The 20,809-nt window shown below is 41.7% G+C and overlaps 1 long non-coding RNA gene across 1 annotated transcript in view; it reads right to left on the bottom strand.

Moving 5' to 3' along the window:
- LOC308251185 overlaps positions 1-19,854 on the bottom strand; it is a 35,667-nt gene extending 15,813 nt beyond the window's left edge. Inside the window, exons 1-2 of the long non-coding RNA XR_013960906.1 lie at positions 19,529-19,854; positions 288-403 (exon numbers count right to left, since the gene is read on the bottom strand). This is a non-coding gene — a long non-coding RNA (uncharacterized lncRNA). The remainder of the gene's footprint in view (positions 1-287; positions 404-19,528) is intronic.
- Positions 19,855-20,809: the final 955 nt, after the last annotated feature.

Raw genomic sequence — 20,809 nt, 5'->3', positions numbered from 1 at the left:
CTGTGAGTCCCTGCGCCGCGCTTGAATAAAGAAACCTCTTGCTTTTGCATCGAGACTCAAGTTCTGCGTTTGATTTGGGGTCGTCGCTCTGCCAAAGGACCCACCGGGGGTCTTCAAGGACCTTACAAAACTTCTACCACAAAAGCCAGAAAGCGCTCAAGCTGTTTATGCCCTACCCTAGTTCCCCGAGCGCGAAGCATATTTTTAAGCACATGCACAAACAACTCTTTACTATTACTTTGTCCCATCATTATCTCTCCCGACTATAAACTCACTGCTCCACTTACCTTACTCGGTGCACCTTCTTCTTAAATTGCAGTGTCCTTCACCGTTTCCCCCTATATCAGGTTCCTGTTCGGGCACCAGAAAATGCCGGAGCCTGCCGGCATCAGTCGAACAGTACCTGCAAGGGGGGGAGAAGATGAGAAAAGACAGACAGAAAACAGAATGGGATCAGGAGGACTGTAGCATTTCCCACTTACAGTCCCGAGTTTATTTTTCACCATACTTTTATACAGGTTCAGTTCCTATAATGTGGTAAACATAATTATACCCCTTTGTTTCAGGTTTCCTACTGACCTTTACACAAAGCTCCTTATCTTGGCTAAGATTCCAACGGCTATACCTATACATAACACCTCTGACGCCACCTAAGTTCCTTTCCATGAGATGATCTAGCTATGCTTCTTGCTGAAGGACAATTACGCTTATAAATCAACTGTGAATGAAGGTTAAAAAAACTCTAGGGGGCAGAATGTGTGATTAATAAACTATTGTGCTTAAAGGTCTCTAAGCCTAAGGGGGGCAGGATGCATGACTAACCTTGGGAACAGGCAGGCCACTTTGTGAAACCTGCTCTCTCAGGACTTTGTCAACTGAGGTCGCTCCCAACAGCTGTATCACTTTTCATTTCAATTCTTGCATAGGTTGTTGATTTTCTCATCCATCTGATGTATGAATTGCACGACCATTACTCTGAATTCTTTTTCAGTCATGTTGCATGATTCAATTTCACTAATTTTCTTTCTTGATGACTCCTTACTTTCTTTCCTCTGGGGATTGTGTCATCTCCCCATTCTGACTATCACCAGAAGGTTCAAACTTTGAGTTTCGTGGGACTGGGCCATGTGCAGTGGGAGCTTCACACCACCTGAGTGTCACTGAAGTGCTCTGACACTAAGACGTGTGTCTGCCGTGGGGTGGTTGGAACCAGGCTCACCCAGGGTCAGTGTAACCAGTGCTCAGTGTGGTCTCATGTGTGCACCTAGAAGCAGGGACCCTGCCTGCACCGCGCTGTTGGCATGTGCCAAAAATCAGAGTCCCCTAGCGCGTGCCTGGAGTCAGAGTTCCCCTTTGTCTGCACCAAGAATTGAGTAGCAGAGTCTCTGTTGCTTCGTGAGGCCTCTTGCTGAGAATCATGGTCCTGTGTGCACATGCACCAAGAATTGGAGACACTGGCTCTTAGTGGGAGTGTACTGGGAGTCAGGGATCCCAGGTGCATGCGATAAGAAACAGGGTCAAGTCAGTGGTGCTCAGTGCTGCCTCCCACCCAGAGAATCGGGGTCCCAGTCACCTGGGGGTACTGGGTTGCACAGTAGCACTGCGTCAGCTGGAGGTCTGCTCCTGCACTGCGGAAAATAGACTTCAGTGTGCGCTTGACCAGAATCAAAGTCAGGTGGCACTGCCGTCCTGTGTGGGCTTCGGTTTTGGTTGCCCAATTGCATTGCGGGGAGCAGATTCCCAGTGTCCGTGTGCATGCAGGCTCAAATTCCTGTAGCGTCACTGTGGCCCATGTGAGGGGCAGGTTTATCAGTTACTATGGCATTGCCCACGAGCCTGCAAGGAGGGGGATAGGCTCCTTGACTCACAGAAATCTGTGGCTGGGATGTCTGGATTCTTGTTGTCTGTTGGTCTGCAGCTGTGGTCGCAGGTCTTTGTCCCTGGTGGTTGCAGGGTCCTGGTTTGTGTCTCAGACCAGGCTGGGTGGTGCTGAGGCCAGGATCCTAGACTCAAGCATCTCAGCAGATGGCGAGGTCTCTGTGCCCACATTGGCCTCCCAGAAGTGTCCACGTTGTGTGCGGGGTTCCGCCGTCTAAGACTGCTCAGTTTGGCAGCCCCTTGGAAGACCTGCAGAATCTAACTGTCCCTAGCTTATACATACACACCACACATGTCCACACACTCCTCTATCGCTCCTTACTCTCTCACAGTCTCTCCCTCGCTACCCTCCTGCCGGTCGCCATCTTCCGTCCTCGACTATGTGGTTTTTATCTCTCAATTTGTTTATGTGATGTATCACATTTATTGATTTGTGGATATTGTACCATCCTTGCATCCCTGGGATAAATTCTATTTGGTCATGGTGTATGATCTTTCTGATGTATTGCTGAATCCAATTTGCTAGAATTTTGTTGAGGATTTTGGCATCTATGTTCATGAGGGATATTGGCCTGTAATTCTCTTTCATTGTGTTGTTTTTATCTCGTTTTGGTATTAGGGTAATGCCAGTCTCATAGAATGAGCTTGGAAGTGTTCCTTCCTCTTGAATTTTTTGGAATAGTCTAAGGAGGATAGGTTTTAGTTCTTCTTTGAATGTTTGATAAAACTTCCCTGTGAAGCTGTCTGGCCCCGGCCTTTTGTTTGCTGGAAGCTTTTTAATGACTGCTTCAATCCTTCCATAGTTATCTGCCTATTGAGATGTTTAGATTCTTTCTCATTGGGTTTTGGAAGGTTGTATTTTTCTAGGAATATGTCCATTTACTTCAGGTTGTCAAGTTTGTTGGAACAGAGTTGTTCATAGTATTTTTTAACAATTCTTTGTATTTCTGTGGGGTCTTTTGTTCTTTCGCCTCTTTCATTTCTGATTTTGTTTATTTGGGTCCTCTCTCTTTGCTTCTTGGTGAGCCTGGCTAGAGGTTCATTACTCTTGTTTATCCTTTCAAAGAACCAGCTCTTGGTTTTGTTGATCTTTTGTATTGTTTTTTTTTAATCTCTATGTTGTTTATCTCCACTCCGATCTTTAGTATTTCCTTCCTTCTCCTTACACTGGGTCTTCCTTGTTGCTCTCTTTCTAACTCTTTGAGTTGTAGGGTTAGGTAATTTATTACCATTGTTTCTAAGTTGTTTTGCTGTAGGCTTGTGGCGATATGAATTTCCCTCTCAAGACTGCTTTCGCTGTGTCCCATAGATTTTGGATTGTTGTGTTTTCATTGTCATTTGTTGCCATGATGTTTTTTATTTCTTCTTTGATCGCTCTGCTAACCCAGTCATTGTTTAATGCATGCTATTTAGTCTCCAATTGTTTGATTTTTTTAGATTGTTTTCATTGTAGTTGATTTCCAGTTTTATGCCATTGTGATCTGAGAAGATGCTTGATATGATTTCTATCTTCTTGAATTTGAAGAGACTTTGCCTGTGACCCAATATATGGTCTATCTTTGAAAATAACCCATGTGCACTTGAGAAGACTGTATATTCTGTGGCTTTGGGGTCAAATGTTCTGAAGATGTCAATTCATTCCATCTGATATAGTGAGTCATTTAGGATTGATGTTTCTTTGCTGATTTTTTGTCTAGATAATTTGTCAAATGGTGATAGTGGGGTATTAAAGTCCCCTGCTATGATTGTATTGCTGTCAATCTCTCCCTGGATATACTCCAGAAGTTTTTTTATGTATTTGGGAGCTCCTGTAATGGGTGCGTATATATTTAACAGTTATTTCTTCTTGTTGGATTGCTCACTTTAGTATTATTAAGTGGCCTTCCTTATCTCTTGTTATGTCCTTCACTTTGAGATCCAATTTGTCAGATATAGGTATTGCTGCCCCAGCTTTTTTTTCATTTTCATTAGCCTGAAAAACTTTTTTCCATCCCTCACCATCAGTCTGTGTGCATCTTTTTTTCTGAGGTGGGTTTCCTATAGACAGCAGATATATGGGTCATGTTTTCTTATCTACTCAGTTACCCTATGTCTTTTGATTGCGGCATTTAATTCATTTACATTTAAAGTTATTATTGATAGGTACTTGTTTGTCACCATTTTTATTCTTTACCTCTGTGTTCCTTCTTCGCTTCCTATTTCTTCTTTTTACAGCAGACCCTTTAGCATTTCTTGCATTGCTGGTTTGGTGGTAATAAACTCCCTTGGTCCTTTTTTGTCTGTGAAGCTCCTTATTTCCGTTTCAATTCTGATTGATAGCCTTGCTGGGTACAGTATTCTTGGATTCAGACCCTTCCTTTGCATGACTTTGTATATTTCATTCCATTCCCTTCTTGCCTGATGTGTTTCAGTTGAGAAATCAGTCATTAGTCTGATGGGGGATCCTTTGTAGGTAACTTTCTGTCTCTCTCTGGCCGCTTTTAAGATTCTTACTTATCGTTGGTGTTTGCCAATTTAATTATAATGTGCCTTGGCGTCAGTCTTTTGGGCTTCATTTTGTTTGGGACTCTGTGAGCTTCTTGGATTTGTGTGAGTTTCTTCTTCCCTTTATCAGGGAAGTTTTCTGTCATTTCTTCAAACAGGTTTTTTATTCCTTGCTCAGTTTCCTCTTCATCTGGCACCCCTATTATGTGGATGTTGTTTTGTTTCGTGTTGTCCCAAGTTCTCTTAGGCTCTCCTCCTGCTTTTTAATTTTTTTTCTAGAAACTGCTCCACTTGGGTATTTTTTCCCACCTTGTCTTCTAGCTCACTGATGCAGTCCTCTGCTTCTTCTAGTCTACTCTTGATGCTTTCTATTGAGTTCTTTACAGCAGCAATGTCATTTTTCATTTCCTCTTGGTTCTTACTCATATTGTCAAATTTGTCTCCCATTCTTTTAATCCATCTTATGACCATTTCTCTGAATTCTTTCTCTGACAGGTTGCTTGCCTCTATTTCCTTTACTTCCTTTTCTGGTGATGCCTGCGTTTCTTTCATAGGTAGGCTGTTTCTTTGTCTCCCCATGGTCTCTCTTCTTCGGATGTCTGGTTATGTAGTTCTCTCTCTCCTGCGTTGATTTAAAGGCACAAAATACAACACAACCAGGTACAACACACAAGGCACTGAACAGAAATGTATTCACAATATTAATAACCCCCATTAAAGGTGACCACTAGAGACAGGCAAATTAGGGGATAGGAGAGAAAGAAGAAGAGATAAAAGAAAGAGAAAAACTAAAAATAAATAAAAAGGAGTGCCAAAATGAAATTGGGAAAAGGAAATTTAAAAAAGTAAGAGAGAAAAGAACGAGACTAAGAAAGAAAAGGGGAACAAACTATATATATGGGGAGAAAACTCCAAGAGAATAGCCACTAATCCCAGCAAATGCCAGCAACAAGTACCTGGAGATTAATACAAACTACAAACAACAACTAATGGCAAGAGAAAACAGAAGCAAAAAACAAACAAAAAGAAAGCAAACAAAAACAAAACAAAAAAAGAATAAGCAAAACAATCTCCCAAAAAAGCATAAAGAATCGATATAATCAACATTCAAGCAAACAACAACATAAGGACAGCGAGAAAAACAATTTTTTGGATAGGTGAGACAGAGAAGGGAGAGGTGTGTATGGACTTGGAGCAGGGGATTGGAAATTAGATATATAAGTAGGGTGAAATTTTAACAGGGGTAAACAGAAAGAATACAGAAAATCTAAAGCAGGAAAAGGGTAAGAGAAATAGGACACCAAAAGGGGAAAAGTTAGGAAGAGAGTGATGGCATAAAGGTAGAGTTGAGATAGAGTAAAATGATGCTAAAGGAAAGATGAAAATAGAATGTAGAACACTAATCCCAAAGTAAAATAAAGAAAAAATAAAATGACACTTTAAAAAAAAGTAAAATAGTAATAGTAATAATACTGATTGAAAATAAAAATGTAATAATTAAAAAGGTAAAATCAAGTGACAAAAAAATAAAAAAATTAGTTTCTTAAGTAAAAGATGAACAAAAATAAAAAAATAAAATGTGCAGTAGTGAAGGTCTTTCACTTCCACTATTGTTCTGTTTGGAATGCCTGTTTCCCAGTCAGGATAATATTACAGGTCCCTGTGTTCCACTGCTCCTCAGTGTTGTAAGCCAGTCCTGATTTTTAAGCAGGCAGTGTCTTAATTTCTTGTATTCCGTTATTTTTGATTACACAAGAGTCAATTTGTGATTCAGCCCCTGGGTGGCAGTGTTTCTGGATTGACTTCTGGGTCTATATGGCCACTCTAGCCTGTGCTTGGATCCTGCTTTCCCTGTGGCACTCAATACCATTTTGTGGGAGTGGGCTGCCCCAGAGCTGGCTCTCCGACGGTCACTCCCTGCTCCGATCCCCAGGTTCCAGAAAAACAACTTTCCCCTGCAGTCTCCCAGGGTGTCCCCAACCGGGTGACCCTGTGTATTGGGCTTAGTAATCAGAAGCAAGGATTTGAAGAGGAAAAAGCCCAAGTGTGCGAACAACGGGGCAACAGGCAAATCTTTGCAGTCCCCCTTTTCCCTTGGGTCTAAGCAGCTGGCACACTTTTAAAATTTTTAGGCTGTCCTTTTGCATCAGATCAAAATGGTTTGCTTTTCAGAGATTCCTTCTGTTAGCAGCTCTGAGGACCCCCTTCCACATTCACGGATCACACCAGCCCCAACAGCCATGGATTTTTCTAGGCACAGACTTCCCCCCGGTCCTCCAGCTCCTGCAGTGTGCGCATTTCTCTCTCCCGCTGGGACCAGAGACCTCACCTTATCCCAGGCGAAATCTGACCTTTCTGTGGTGGAGTGTAGAGCTCCTCTGAATCCGCGTGTTTGCAGCAATTGGGGACCGGTGTTCTGGGGCTCGCAGCTGTTCGGTGGTTGCTGCAGTTGTGGATTTTCAAGCTTCCTATAACCTCCACTTTCCCCTTCAAGATGGCGAGGTCTCCGCGTCTGAGCCTGAAGCCGAGGTCATTCACTTTTTCTACTGTTCTGTTTGGGTCCCCTGTTTCCTAGTCAGGACAGTATTAAAGTTCCCTGCGTTCCACTGCTCCTCAGTGTTGTAGGCCACAGTCCTGATTTTTAAGCAGGCAGTACTTCATTGTTTCTTACACTCCTTTATTTGTGTTTACACAAGAGTCAATTTGTGCTTTAACCCATAGAAGGCAGTGTTTCTGGATTGACCTCCGGGTCTATAGGTCCTCTCTAGTTAACATTTAGTTTTTGTTGTCCCTGTGGCACATAATACCGGTTTGGGGAAATAGGCTGCCCCAGAGCTGGTTCTCTGATGGTTATTCCCCACTCTGATCCCCAGGTTCCACAAAAACAACTTTCCCCTGCAGTCTCTTAGAATGTCCCCAATTGGGTGATCCCATGTATTGGGCTTAGTAATCAAAACCAAGGATTTAAAGAGAAAAAAAAAAGAAAAAAGAGCCAGAGTAAGTGGCGAACTCCGTGCTGTGGTACAAGTCTGTGCAGTCTTTTTTCCCCTTGGGTCAAAGCAGCCGGCACAATGTTAAAATTTTTAGGCTGGCCTTTTTCGCCCAGTTCAACTAAGGTCTGATTTTTAGAGTTCCCTTCTGTTAGCAGCCTTGTGGATCCCCTTCCACACTCGTGGATCATGCCAGCCCCAACGGCCGCGGACTTTTCTGGGCTCAGACTTCCCCAGATTCTCCGGCTACCGCATGCGCATTTCCCTCTCCTGCCCGGACCACAGACCTTACCTTATCCCAGGCAAAATATGACCGTTCCGTGAGGAGGCCCCAAGCTCCTCCAAATCCATGTGGTCGCGCACCTTGGGGACCAGTGTTCCCGGGTTTGCAGCTGTTCACTGGTTGCAGTTGTATATTCCCAGGAATTTCAGGCTTTGGACAACATCCACTTTCCCCTTCAAGATGGCGCAGTCTCCACATCAGAGCCAGTAGCTCCGGGAGGGATCCCAGCAGCAGTGGAGGCTGCCCGGTCAGGGGAACCCTGTTCAGCAATCCCCCAGAGTCCCCTGGAGAATAGCTGTCCCTCAACTCACAAACACTCCCCGTGTGTCCACACACTGTCCCTTCATTCTCTCACTCTTGCACTATCTTGCAGTCTGCCTTCCCATCAGCATCCATCTTCCTTTGTCCCTTTAGCATTTCTTGCATTGCTGGCTTGGTAGTAATAAACTTCTTTAGCCTTTTCTTGTCTGTGAAGCTCCTGATTTCCCTTTCAATTTAAATAATAGCCTCACTTTAAAGAGTATTCTCGGAGTCAATCCCTTGCTTTGTATCACTTTGTATACTTCATTTCATTCCCTTGTGGCCGGATGTGTTTCTGTTGGGAAGTAAGTTGATAGTCTAATGGGAGATCCCTTGTTGGTAACTCTCTTTCTCTCTAGCAGCCTTTAAGATTCTCTTTTTGTCTCTAACAATTGCCATTGTAATTATGATGTGTCTTGGTGTGGGTCTTTTGGGGTTCATCTTGTTTGGGACTCTCTTTGTTTGTGTGTCTTTTTTCTTCCCTAAGATAGTGAAGTTTTCTGTCATTATTTCTTCAAATAGGTTTTCTAATCCTTACTCCTCTTCCTCTCCTTCTAGCACCCCTATTATATAGATGTTGCTTCATTTCATGTTGTCCCAAATCTTCCTTAGGCTCTTCTCCTGATTTCTAATAGTTTTTCTCCAATTGCTGTTCTGATTGGGTATGTTTTAAACCCTGTCTTCTAATTCACTGATTCAGTCCTTTGCTTTTGCTAGTCTACTAGTGAAACCTTCCAATGTGGTTTTTATTTTTGCTATATCATTCTTCATTTTTTCTTGATTCTTACATATGTTGGTAATTTTCTCATCCAGTTGGTTTAGGAACTGCATGACCCTTACTCTGATTTATTTCTCTGACATATTGCTTGCCTCCATTTCATTTAGTGCCTTTTCTGGTCATTTCTCCTTTTCTTTCCATTGAGGGTTTTTCTTTGTCTCCTCCTTTTTGCTGTCTCCTCTTTCTGGCCCTGGATCCCTGCTTGGGATCCAAGGGGTTGAATCCCCTAGTGGTCCAATGATCTGGCACTCACTAGACCAGAGGCTGGGTGTGCCTTGAGTTTCACATCTTGATCGTCCGCTCTGAGTTGTACTTCCTTCTCTTGATTCTGGTCTTTCAGTTGTCCACTTCAGATTCTCGGGATGGTCGGGGTGCATGCACAGTTCCTCTGGCGTGCAAATCCCCGTGAGGGCCCAGAGCCCGGTGGCATGCAATTCACTATGTAGCCCCAGCACTCAAGGCAGGATGGTGCCCTAGGACCCTCTCGCAGTACACATGCAGCATGGTCCTGTGACCTGTGGCTGAGCATACCAGGTCACACCAGCAGCTCTGACCTGGGCTCAGGGTATGGCATGTGCTGTGTGACAGCTCTGTGCGGAAGCTGGGGGTGGAGCGCATCCTGAGCAAAGGTGCTGTCTGTGTGTGGGGGAGGTCAGGAGTTTGTTTAAAAAATATATTTTTATTGATTTCAGAGAAGGGAGAGGGACAGGTAGAAACAATGATGAGAGATCGCCTGCCTCTTGCATGCCCCACACTGGGGATCAAGCCCAAAACCTGGACATGTACACTAACAGGGAATCGAACCATGACCTCCTGGCTCATGGGTTGATGCTCCACCACTGAGCCAGACCAGCCAGGCTACCAGGAGTTTCTTGATATGCCTATTTTATCCCCCTCATCATATACTTTTTGGGATTACCTAACTAAAATTAACATGCCACATATCCTGTAGTTTTCCTAAATATTACCCATTTCACCTCTACAATCTAAGACCCTGTTTCCCCATTTTCCAACATTTTCTGTTCCTAATATTACCTCATTGTCTTTGGTATTCATAAGTATGTGACTTTTCCTTGTGCATGGATTAAGCATTGTACATCTCTTGTTAATTTGATGATGTCAATTTGGTTATTAGCCCAGCTGTTAGAATTTACAAGGTATGAGGTAAATAATTGCTTTTAAAATCCCCCACAATTGTGAAGAGCCTGACTTGTGAAATTATCAGCTGTGATATGGTTAACTTCTGGCACCACTGCAGCCGAGAGATCATGGACACCTGCCAGCAAAGGTAAGCAGTATTATTATTTTTCAATTATGTTAGCCTTTTTTGTGTGTAGTACTGCAGGGTTTGGTAGAATTTTGAAGTTCTGCAAGTTACTTTTTCCTCTTATACATTCACATTGGCATACAAAAAGTATTTGTGAAACTAGCTGCTTGGGCTTAGAGTGACATGGGTTCTCTTTATTGAATCATGGATTTGTGTACAACGTGAGGGTCTGTCTCCAATTCCACATTGTGGCTATGGCTTCTTAGTTATAGAACCCTGTTATATGTCCAGGTTCTGTGGTTTTGGATCAAATATGTATTCGGCTGTGTGTCTGGTGTTTTGGGTCTTTTTGGGTATGACTTTGTTTCCTGGGTTCTTGTGTGGGGTCCAAGTGCAGCTATAGATTCACGTTCTGGTGTATGGAATCTGCTCTTAAGAATTAGCTATCAGTTTCTGGCATCTGGTTTCTGGCTTTTGTGCTGCATAGTATGCTTGAGTCAGGGGAATCGCTTCGAGTTTGATTCCCAGGGCCAGGGTCCAGCTTTTGGTTTGTGTTCGCTGTAGGGTACAGCTTCTGGAGTCCAGGGTGTGTGTTTGGGGTCCTAATTTTGGCTCTGGTGTCTAGTGTCTGTCAACTGATGGTCATTGTGATGAATTCAATACTAACAAGAGTCCCCAAGTTTATAGAGTTGAGGCATGTTACTAAAAAGCTAGGAAAATTCCTTGACAAGTGGAATGGGAAATCTGAGACTCTAACAGGGACTAGTAATTTATAGGCACAACTACTAAATCACAAGAACTTATCTTCCCTAACCTAGGCTGCTTAGGAGCAAAGGGGTTACATGTTCCAGACCATGCCCAGCAGACCAATGTTGGTTCAAATCCCTTTCCAGTGATATTTTTTAAGTTGAAACTGATCAGAGAATGACCCACATCACTGTATAGATTCATTGTAATACATCAGCATATCAAATGACACACCTGGAGAGTTGATGAATATTCTATTGAGATATTCCATTGAGACCTCCTCTAAAATTGCCACTGTTAAACACCAGGTAAAATCTTAGTCTTGGCCATTGTGACTCCCTTCACTAAATGTTGTCCCATGCATCAAAAGGTCAAATGTTCATTTCCAGGTTTCGACACATGTCCAGGTTGTGGGTTCAACAAGAGGCAACTGATTGATATATCTCTCACATCAATGATGTTTCTCTCTTTTTTCCTCTCTCTCTAAAATCAACAAAATAATATTTAAAAAGTCAAACAAATGAAACAGGTAAAACCTTAAGACAAAGGTGTGTTGCTCCTTACACCGGTGTGTTCCTTTCTCTTATTTCCTACTTTTACTTTGTTTCTCCTGAGCTATAAAGGTCCCTAGGAGACTTGCAACCAGGGGATCAGTGGGCAGTGGCAGCTTGTCCTGGGCTAACCCTTGAACCTGTCTCCAGGGCCCCCTTGATCTTGTTTCTTCTATTTTAATTCCTCCTTTGTTTCACTATGTGGATGAAAATGGGCCACATGCTAACCTGACAAGGTTAAGGGTTAACAGAACCCAGTCTACAAGGTGAGACAGGAGGAAAAATGGTTGGCTGGTATTTAAATTTCCCTTTTCCATTGGAATTGCTTTCTGGGAATCTGAGCAAATGCCTTTGCATTATAAATGAGAGCTGAACTCATTCAGGTCTAAAGATAAGGGGTAAGTCATCCCTCCAGCACAAATCTCAGGTGCTCTTAGATGACTAAGAATCTTTATGGAGGCGTCAGAGGTCATTCCCCATGACGTGTAGGGTCCCCAACTCAACTGTAATTAAGAAATTGATTAATCCAGTGATGGCCGTATAAATGTTGGTCACCTAGTGCTCCGAGTCCTCACTCACAGCTGTATGAGACAGCCAGAGAGAGAAACCAAGGCATGTAAGAAGGTTGACTGACACTTGAGGACTAAGAGCCCCATGGTACTCATAAGCAGCAGACTTTGACCCACTAACATTACCTCCCTAGAGAATTTACTCAGCCTGCCAATGTTTCAAAAAACCCCACTACAGTTAACATGGGAAATTGTGTCTCCAAGGCCAGAAACTTCCAGATCCCAGCTCTCATTAATACTCCTGATAGAAATCCTGTTACTGGTAATTGCTTTACAGAAATAGGAAGATCTCTCTAGAAATCTCATTTTAAAATGGCCAGATTGCAGCGGTCTTTGGGTGCCTAAATTTAAAATAATAAAATATGTTAATAAAAGTTGTAGGAAATACTGATTGCTTAATTTTTCATTATCACTGAAAATTGAGGTTTCCAAAAATTAAAAATTCTCATACACTAAATTACTTTTAATTTAAAAAATGAAAATACAGCCATGGCTGGTTGTGCTCAGTGGTTACAGCATTGTCCTATACATCAGAGGGTTGCAGGTTTGATTCCCAGTCAAGGGCACGTACCTGGGATGCAGGTCCGATCCCACTCTCAGTCAGGGCACGTGTGGGAGATGTGTCTCTGCCACATTGATGTTTCCCTCTCTCCCATCTCTCTCCCCACCTCACTTCTCCCTTCCATTCTCTAAAAATCAATGGAAAAAATATCCTCACTCCTCAGGTGAGGATTAAAAAATAATGGAAATATATATTTAAGGAAAAAAGGTGAGTTACTCTTGAATTATGTACATGGTCTGTAGTGTTTGTATGATATGTATTCATCTTTGTATTATGTGTTGTGCATTTTTTCTCTCCAGATGGCATTACAGGATATAATAATTTACTGGCTTAAAAAAATTAAATACTTATGTAAATTAAACAAAATCTTGTAGTCTGGATAAAATATTTAATACTCACACTATTTTAAAGTTTAATTGGTGTCTTACCCAGTTTTTACAAAATGTATATCATAATAATTAATTACTAGAGGCCCAATGCACGAAATTCATGCAAGAGTAGGCCTTTCTTCTCCTGGCTGCCATCACTGGCTTCCCTGTGGCACCTGGAACCCAGACTTCCCTTGCAGCCCTGGCTTCATCCGGAAGGTTGTCTGGAAGGACATCTGGTCTACTTAGCATGTGAAGCTTTTATTATTATAGAAGCTTGTTTTACAACCTTTCCAAATTGAAAGTTTAAGAGACTTTTTAATTGACGAAAAAATGACTAAGTTAATCCAATGGATCCTGAAATACCTCCAAAATTTAATCTCTGTCCTTACAAAAAGAGTTTTAAAAGTAATTAGTACTGGAGCCCTAACTGGTTTGGCTCAGTGGATAGAGCGTTGGCCTGTGGACTGAAGGGTCCCCGGTTCGATTCCAGTCAAGGGCATGTACCTTGGTTGCGGGCACATCCCCAGTCGGAGGTGTGCAGGAGGCAGCTGATTGATGTTTCTCTCTCATTGACGTTTCTAACTCTCTATCCCTCTTCCTTCCTCTCTGTAAAATCAATAAAAAATAAAAATAAAAAATAAAAAAATTATTAGTACTGGAGAGGCGCTGCTCCTGCCTGCAGTGGGAGGGCGGAGGGGGCGGTGGAACCACCAGGCCAGGGCTCGTGCTGTTTCTCTTTCACTTTCTTTGTATTTTAATAGGTATTTGGTATTTTAATAGTAATTGCATTGAATCTACAGATTGCTTTGGGTAGTATGAACATTTTAATATGTTGATTCTACCAATCCATGAACATGGTATATTCTTCCACTTGTTTATATCTTTTTTTTTTTTCAATGTCCTATAGTTTTCTGAGTACAGGTCTTTTACCTCCTTGGTTAAGTTTATTCCTAATTATCTTAATTTTTTGGGATTGTTTTCTTGCTTTCTCTGAGAGTTCATTGTTGGTGTATAAAAATGTCATCAATTTCTGGGTGTTAATTTTGTATCCTGCTATATTTCTGAAGTTATGTATTGAATCTAGTCATTTTTGATGGAGTCTAGGGTTTTCTATGTACAATATCATGTCATCTGCGAATAATGACAGTTTATTTTCTCCTTTCCAATTTAGATCCCTTTTATTTCTTCTTCTTGTCTAATCGCTATGGCTAGCACTTCTAATACTATGAGTGGTGAAAGTGGGCATCCATATCTTGTTCCTGTTGTTAGGGGAAATGGTTTTAGTTTTTGTTCATTGAGTATGATGTAGGTTTGTCATATATAGCCTTTATTATGTTGAGATATGATCCCTCTCTTCTAACTTTGCCAAGAGTTTTTATCAAGAAAGGGTGTTGGATTTTGTCAAATGCTTTGTCTGCATCAATTGATATGATCATGTGATTTTTGTCTTGCAATCTGTTTATGTGATGCAACACATTTATTGATTTGTGAATATTGTACCACCTTGCATACCTAAGTGGAAAAATCCTACTTGGTCATGGTGTATGATCTTTGTAATGTATTGCTGGATCCAATTTGTTAATATTTTGTTGAGGATTTTAGCATCTATGTTCATCAGGGATATTGGTCTGTAGATCTCTTTCTCTGTAGCATCTTTATCTGGTTTTGGAATTAGGGTAATGCTGGTCTCATAGAAAGTGCTTGGAAGTGTTCCTTCTTCTTTAATTTTTTGGAATAGTTTGAGGAGTATAGGTGTTAGTTCTTCTTTGAATGTTTGGTAAAATTCCCCTGTGAAGCCATCTGGGCTAGGGCTTCTGTTTGCTGGAAGTTTTTTTTTATTTTTATTTTATTACTGCATCAATTTCATCAGTCATTATTGGCCTATCAGAATTTTCTGATTCTTCCTGATTGAGTTTTGGAAGATTGGAATTTTTCTAGGAATATGTCCATTTTGTCCAGGTTGTCCATTTTTTGGAATAAAGTCATTCATAGTATTTTTTATGATTCTTTGTATTTATGTGGGGTCAGTGGTTAATTCACCTCTTTCATTTCTGATTTTATTTATTTGGGCTCTCTCTTTGTTTCTTGATGAGTCTGGCTAAAGGTTCATCAATCTTGTTTATTCTTTTAAAGAACCACCTCTTGGTTTTATTGATCTTTTGTTTGTTTTGTTTTGTTTTGTTTTAGTCTCTATGTCATTTATTTATGCTCTGGTCTTTAGTATTTCCTTCCTTCTACTTACTCTGATCTTTTCTTGTTGTTCTCTTTCTAATTCTTTAAATTTTAGGGTTAGAGAATTGATTACTAATTTTTCCTTCTCTCTTTTTCTCTCTCTTTTTTTTTTTTTTTTCAGGTTGGCCTGTAGTGCTATGAACTTTCCTCTCAAGGCTGCTTTTGCTGTGTCCCATAGATTTGGGTTTGTTGTGTGTTCACTTTCATTTGTTTCCAGTATGATTTATTTTTTCTTTGAACTCTTTGGTAACCCATTTATTGTTTAATAGCATGCTATTTAGTCTACATGTGTTTGATTGTTTTTTAGTGTTTTTATTGTAGCTGATTTTTAATTTCATGCCATTGTGGTCTGAGAAGATGCTTGATATAATTTCAGTATTCTTGAATTTGTAGAGACTTAGCTTGTGTCCTAACATGTGGCCTATCTTTGAAAATGTCCCATGTGCACTTGAGAAGAATGTATATTCCTTAGCTTTATTTTTTTTTATTCTTTAGCTTTAGAATTAAATGTCCTGAAAATGTCAATCAATTCCATCTGATCTAGTGTGTCATTTAAGGTCCTATTTCCTTATTGATTTTTTTGGTCTAGAATATCTATCCTGTGATGTCAGTGGGGTGTTAAAGTCCCCTTCTATATTGTATTACTGTTGATCTCATCCAGGAGTGTTTTTGTTTTTTTTAATGTATTTGGGTGTTCCTGTATTGGGTGCATATATGTTTACCAGAGTTATATTTTCTTGTTGCATCAATCGCTTTAGTGTTATGAAGTGGCCTTCATTATCTCTTATTATGGCCTTCACTTTGAAGTCTATTTTGTCAGATATGAGTATTGCTACCGCAGCTTTCTTTTCATTTCTATTTTCCTGGAAATATTTTTCCCATCTCTTCACTTTCAGTTTGTGGGAGTCCTTTTATCTAAGGGGGGTCTCTTGTAGACAGCATATGTGTAGGTCATGTTTTTGTATTCATTTAGCTACCCTGTGTCTTTTGATTGGAGCATTTAATCCATTTATATTTAAGGTACTTGATAGGTACTTGTTTGTTGCCATTTTTATTCTTTATGCCTGTGTTCCTCCCTCTCTTTCTATTTCTTCTTTTTACAGTAGCCCCTTTAGCATTTCTTAGGTCAAAACCACATTCATAACAGCTTGATTTTTTGGCATAAACATTTGTTTGGGGAAGATAAAATGTGATTATTACAAGTAAAGATGCTAGTATTGATAAATAAAGTAAGTACAAGATTAATTATTCCTTTTTGGATTTTACCAAAACTGACTTATTGGAAGTCAGTTGTACTAAATAATACTAAAAGAATAAATCCTCATCGATAGCTAGGGACATATAAGAATAGTCATATGACATCTACAAAGTGTCAATATCAGGCAGCAGCTTCAAATCCAAAATGATGAGATGTGATGTGGAATTTTAGTTGGTATAGGAGGCATACAATAAGGAAGGTAGAGCCAATAAATCCTGTGGCTATAAAGGACGTTGACCTGTAGACACCGTCTGATATAGAAAATGATGTTTCGTGATATTCTGAGATTTGAAGTAATGTGAACTACAAGCCTACACAAATCATAATGATTAGTGCTTGAACCATGTGCTTGCAACTCCCTAATATTAAACTATGATGAGCTGAAGTGATAGAGATGCCAGAGCAGATGTATTTAGATGAGGTACTTCTAAGGGATTAAGAGGATTGATGCCTGATGGGGATCAATATTCACCTAGTTCTGGAGTATGGATTAGCCTTGAATGATAGAAAGCTCAGAAAAATCCTGAAAAGAAAAATACTTCAGAGACGATAAATAAAAAAATTATGTCATAATGGAGTCCTTCTTGTACAATGGGTGTATGGTGGCCTTAAAATGTCCTTTCTCAAACAATATCTCATCATCACTGGTAAATGGTTAATATATTAGTAACCAGGCCTACATTTAATAATAATGGTGAGTTAAAGTGAAATCATATAACTAAGCCTGCTGTTATGACAAGGGCTGATAGGGCTCCTGTAAGTCATAAGGGGCTTGAGTTGACTATGTGGTATGCGTGCATTTGGTGGGTCACTAACCATTGTCATGTAGATGAAGACTAACCAGTAAGGTGAATACATATTTAGAGCTACTCGCAAATTCTAGAATAGTTAATAGGATAAGAACAATCAATGTCATGAGGGCGCTGGTTATACTAATGCTTATTACAGCTGGGGTTGCTCTCCCATTAGTGGATAAGTAGGTGATCTGCAGTAAAGTGGGCTGTCTGTTGCAGTTATTAAAAACAAGACAACAGGCCCCACATGGAGCAACTTATGGTCAGCCCCATGTCACCAAAAGGAGACAATCACATGTGCAGCCTCTCCTGGAAATGGGAGGGTTAACTAGTCCTTGCGGAGCTGCCGGGCCAGCACTGTGAGGTCATCTGTCATCCCCGAGGAAAGTGTCCAGGTCACAGCCAGTCCACGCTTTGCTATATGACTTCCTTGTTCCTGCCTCCTTCTACCTAGAACAGTCTCTCATTGGCACAGCTCCTCAGAACTCCCTTCTATTGGCTGGATGGGATGCTGCCAGAATCATTGAATAAAGCCAGTATCTTTAAAATGTACTCAGTCCAATTCTGTTTTTTAACACTTGAATTTCTTTGGTTCTTAAAAGTTTCTGGAATGAAACTTCTTTTTCTCAGTGGCTGAACTGAAAGTTGTACCTTATTTTGCAGTTTGAGGAGCCTTATCAGATTAAACAAATATATGACAAATGATGAAGTCTACAGGCAGATCTATGAGTATGACCATTTGGTGGAATAATCTCGCCAGTATTTGATCAAAAACATAGATGCGACATAGAGGACATGAAATATATTATAGGAAGTTCATTAAACCCAAACTCCTCCTCTTAACAAACTGTCAAATATTTTGTGTTAAAAGGGTGGCTTGATAAAGTTGAAACATTAATTGGTAAGTAGTTAAACATATTCTAGATCTAGACCATAATATTTAGCTAACAGTGAGATATTAATATCAAATGTGCCCATTTAAGGAAGTTCTCCACTTGGCATCCTCTGACAGAGTTTAATGCTGACCCAGAGCAGGACCGTGTGCTTTCTCGGGTGAGTTTCTGTTCGATTTTGTACCTTATTTCTCACTCATTGATCACGTTGAAATATTCACAGCTAAACTTCTTTTCACTTTCCTGCTTCTTGCTAAGTGTGGATTAAGATCTCAGTAGTTGCTTTTCAAGCTATCATGTGTTAAGTAAAAATGTTTAAATACTACACAAGTCTAACCTGCTCCACAGCCGCTCCAATTCCAGCTGGGACTTGGAAAAAGTGTGTACAAGAAACACGATCTGCCCAGATTGTCAAAAACATTGACATGTACCTCCTAGGGTTTTTAAACCTCTCACATTCATCTGGAAAAGACAGATGCACTTAAGCTACATTTGCAAGAGCCATTTTTGACCAATTTCACTACTCTTAAGTGTTTTTTTTTTAAGTATTGCCTTCCATTTTCTATACTCCTGACCCCACCTTATTTTACCCACACAAGTGAACTAAAAGGCTTACAACAAAGATCTTTGAATAAATTTGATAATTTGGTAAATAGCTCCTTCTTTCTCCAGTTCCCAAACAGCTATCAATTCTTTTTGGATTCTATCTAGAGAAGAAAAATGGATAGACATATACACAGTATTAACTTGGGTTACTTATTAAAGTTAATTTCAATCTCACCTAGATATACATCAAAAACACCCCATCTTCCGTCTCTCCCTCCTCATTCCCAAGCAGCAGTAACAAGGAGAGGCAGGAATCCTGGGCCTAACAGGAAAATTGATTAACTCTGTCCCGTTGTTAAGGCAATTCCCCGGACTGACCCGAGTATTGGTGGGTGAATCTAGCAGACGCACCTTTTTCAAATTAAGCTTTTCAAGGATAAAAGCCAAGGTGGAGCAGCGCGCCCAGGCTCCTCCTCAGCTGAAAGGGTTTGTGCCAACCCGCAGCGCCCCGCCTCCCCATGGCCTGAGTTCACTCTGAATCAGAGAGGCCGGCTCCCCATGCCCATGGCGCCCCGCACCCAGGTCAGAGGGCGGGGGCGCGCACACACTCTCACACACACCAGAAAGCCTGCAGCCACAAGCAGTCGGCGCCCCCTCCCCTCTCCCCACCCCCACCACGGGACAACGCGCCTCCCCCCTCCCCCACCCCAATGCTCCTCTCCCCTCTGGGACAGCGCCCCTGCCCCCCATCCACAGAGCTCCTCTCCCGCTGGGGACAGTGTCCCTCTTCCCCCTCCACCCCGGGACAGCGCGCCTCCCCCCTTCCCTCCCCTACCCCCCCTCGGCCAGCCCCCCTCTCCCCGCCCCACCCCGGACAGCGCCCCTCTTCCCACCCCCCCGCCCCCACCCCGGACAGAGTCCCTCTTCCCCCCCTCCGTTCCTCTCCCTGACAATGCTCCTCTCCCCCAGGGGACAGCGCCCTCTCCCACTGGGCCCGCGGGTGGGAAGGGCAATGTGAGTCTCACCTCGCGGGCTGCTTTCCGGTAAGCTTGGCAGGGCGGTGGGGGTGACGTGTCCCGAGTGGCGGGCGGACAGCAGAGGTGAGCGCTCATCCCTCCCATCTGCAGCCATGGCTGCTGGGGCGCCCGAGGAGGTGATGGCCATGGCCATGCTGCTGGACAGGCACCTGCCGCTGGGAGGGAGGGAGGCGGGACCCGGGAGGCGGGGGCCGGGAGCAGTGACCCACAGGGGTGGGGCGGGAAGGAGGGGCTGCAGCCCTCCTCCCCAAGTTGTGGCTCCTGTAGAGAGACCTGGGGGTCAGAGGAGAGCCTCAGTCTGGACCCCAGGAGGCGGTGCTCAGGGGTCAGCTCAGCCCTCCTGGGAGGGGTCCTTGCTGTCACTTTCGCAGCTTATTCCTCCAGCGATCGTTTTTTTTTTTCCTGGGGCCGCTTCTTTTGCTAGAAAATCATTTTCCAGTCATTTTCAATGATGATCTGTCATCTAAAGGGAAATAAATTTTTGGTAATGTTTTGTTAATTGTTTAATATCTGTTTGGCACTCTACTAACAATGGCTTATTGAAAAAATGCAAATTGGTTTAGGTTTCATTTCACAAAATAGGTTAATAATTTAGTTTTGTTCTTGTACTAAATTGTGCCTGACACATAGACAATAATGAAGTTTATGAATAAGAAATGAAAAACTATTTTCTTGAGATAATGCTTTAAAATATCTTTCACATGTAAAAGAGTAAAAAAAACAAAACAAAACAAAACAGCTGGGCACCATGCTTGTCCTGCTTTCTGTCTTTATTTTTTTTTCTTTTTTGGTAGTTTGCTAAAGTGGTTTAAAAATCAAAGATTTGGCCAGGCCAGTGTTGCTCAGTGTTTGAGCATCAACTCATGAACCAGGATGGTCACAGTTCAATTCTATATTCAGGGGACTCTCTCATCATTGATATTTCTCTCTCTCTCTCCCTCTCCCTTCCTCTCTCTCAAATCAATAAAAATATATTTTGGAAAAAATCAAAGTTTTGAACATGCCCAGATTTAAAAAAAAAACAAACAACAAAAAAAACCTCACACAATTGGAACATAGTAATGATCTTGAATAGTCATTTTTTCTTCAGTGAATCATTCAGCAAACATGTATTATATGCTCACAGGGTCTACAAAGGTGAATAAGGCAGGTCAAAGTCCCAGCCATAGATCTAAAGCTGTGTGAGGAAAAGCAGACTGTAGACAATTGAAATTACTTCTGTGTTGTTAAGAAGCATCTTCAGCCCTAGCTGGTTTGGCTCAGTGGATA

The sequence above is a fragment of the Plecotus auritus genome (genome assembly GCF_963455305.1).
Source record: "Plecotus auritus genome assembly, chromosome: 6".
NCBI lineage: Eukaryota > Metazoa > Chordata > Mammalia > Chiroptera > Vespertilionidae > Plecotus > Plecotus auritus.
This window is presented reverse-complemented; position numbering and strand designations above follow the sequence as displayed.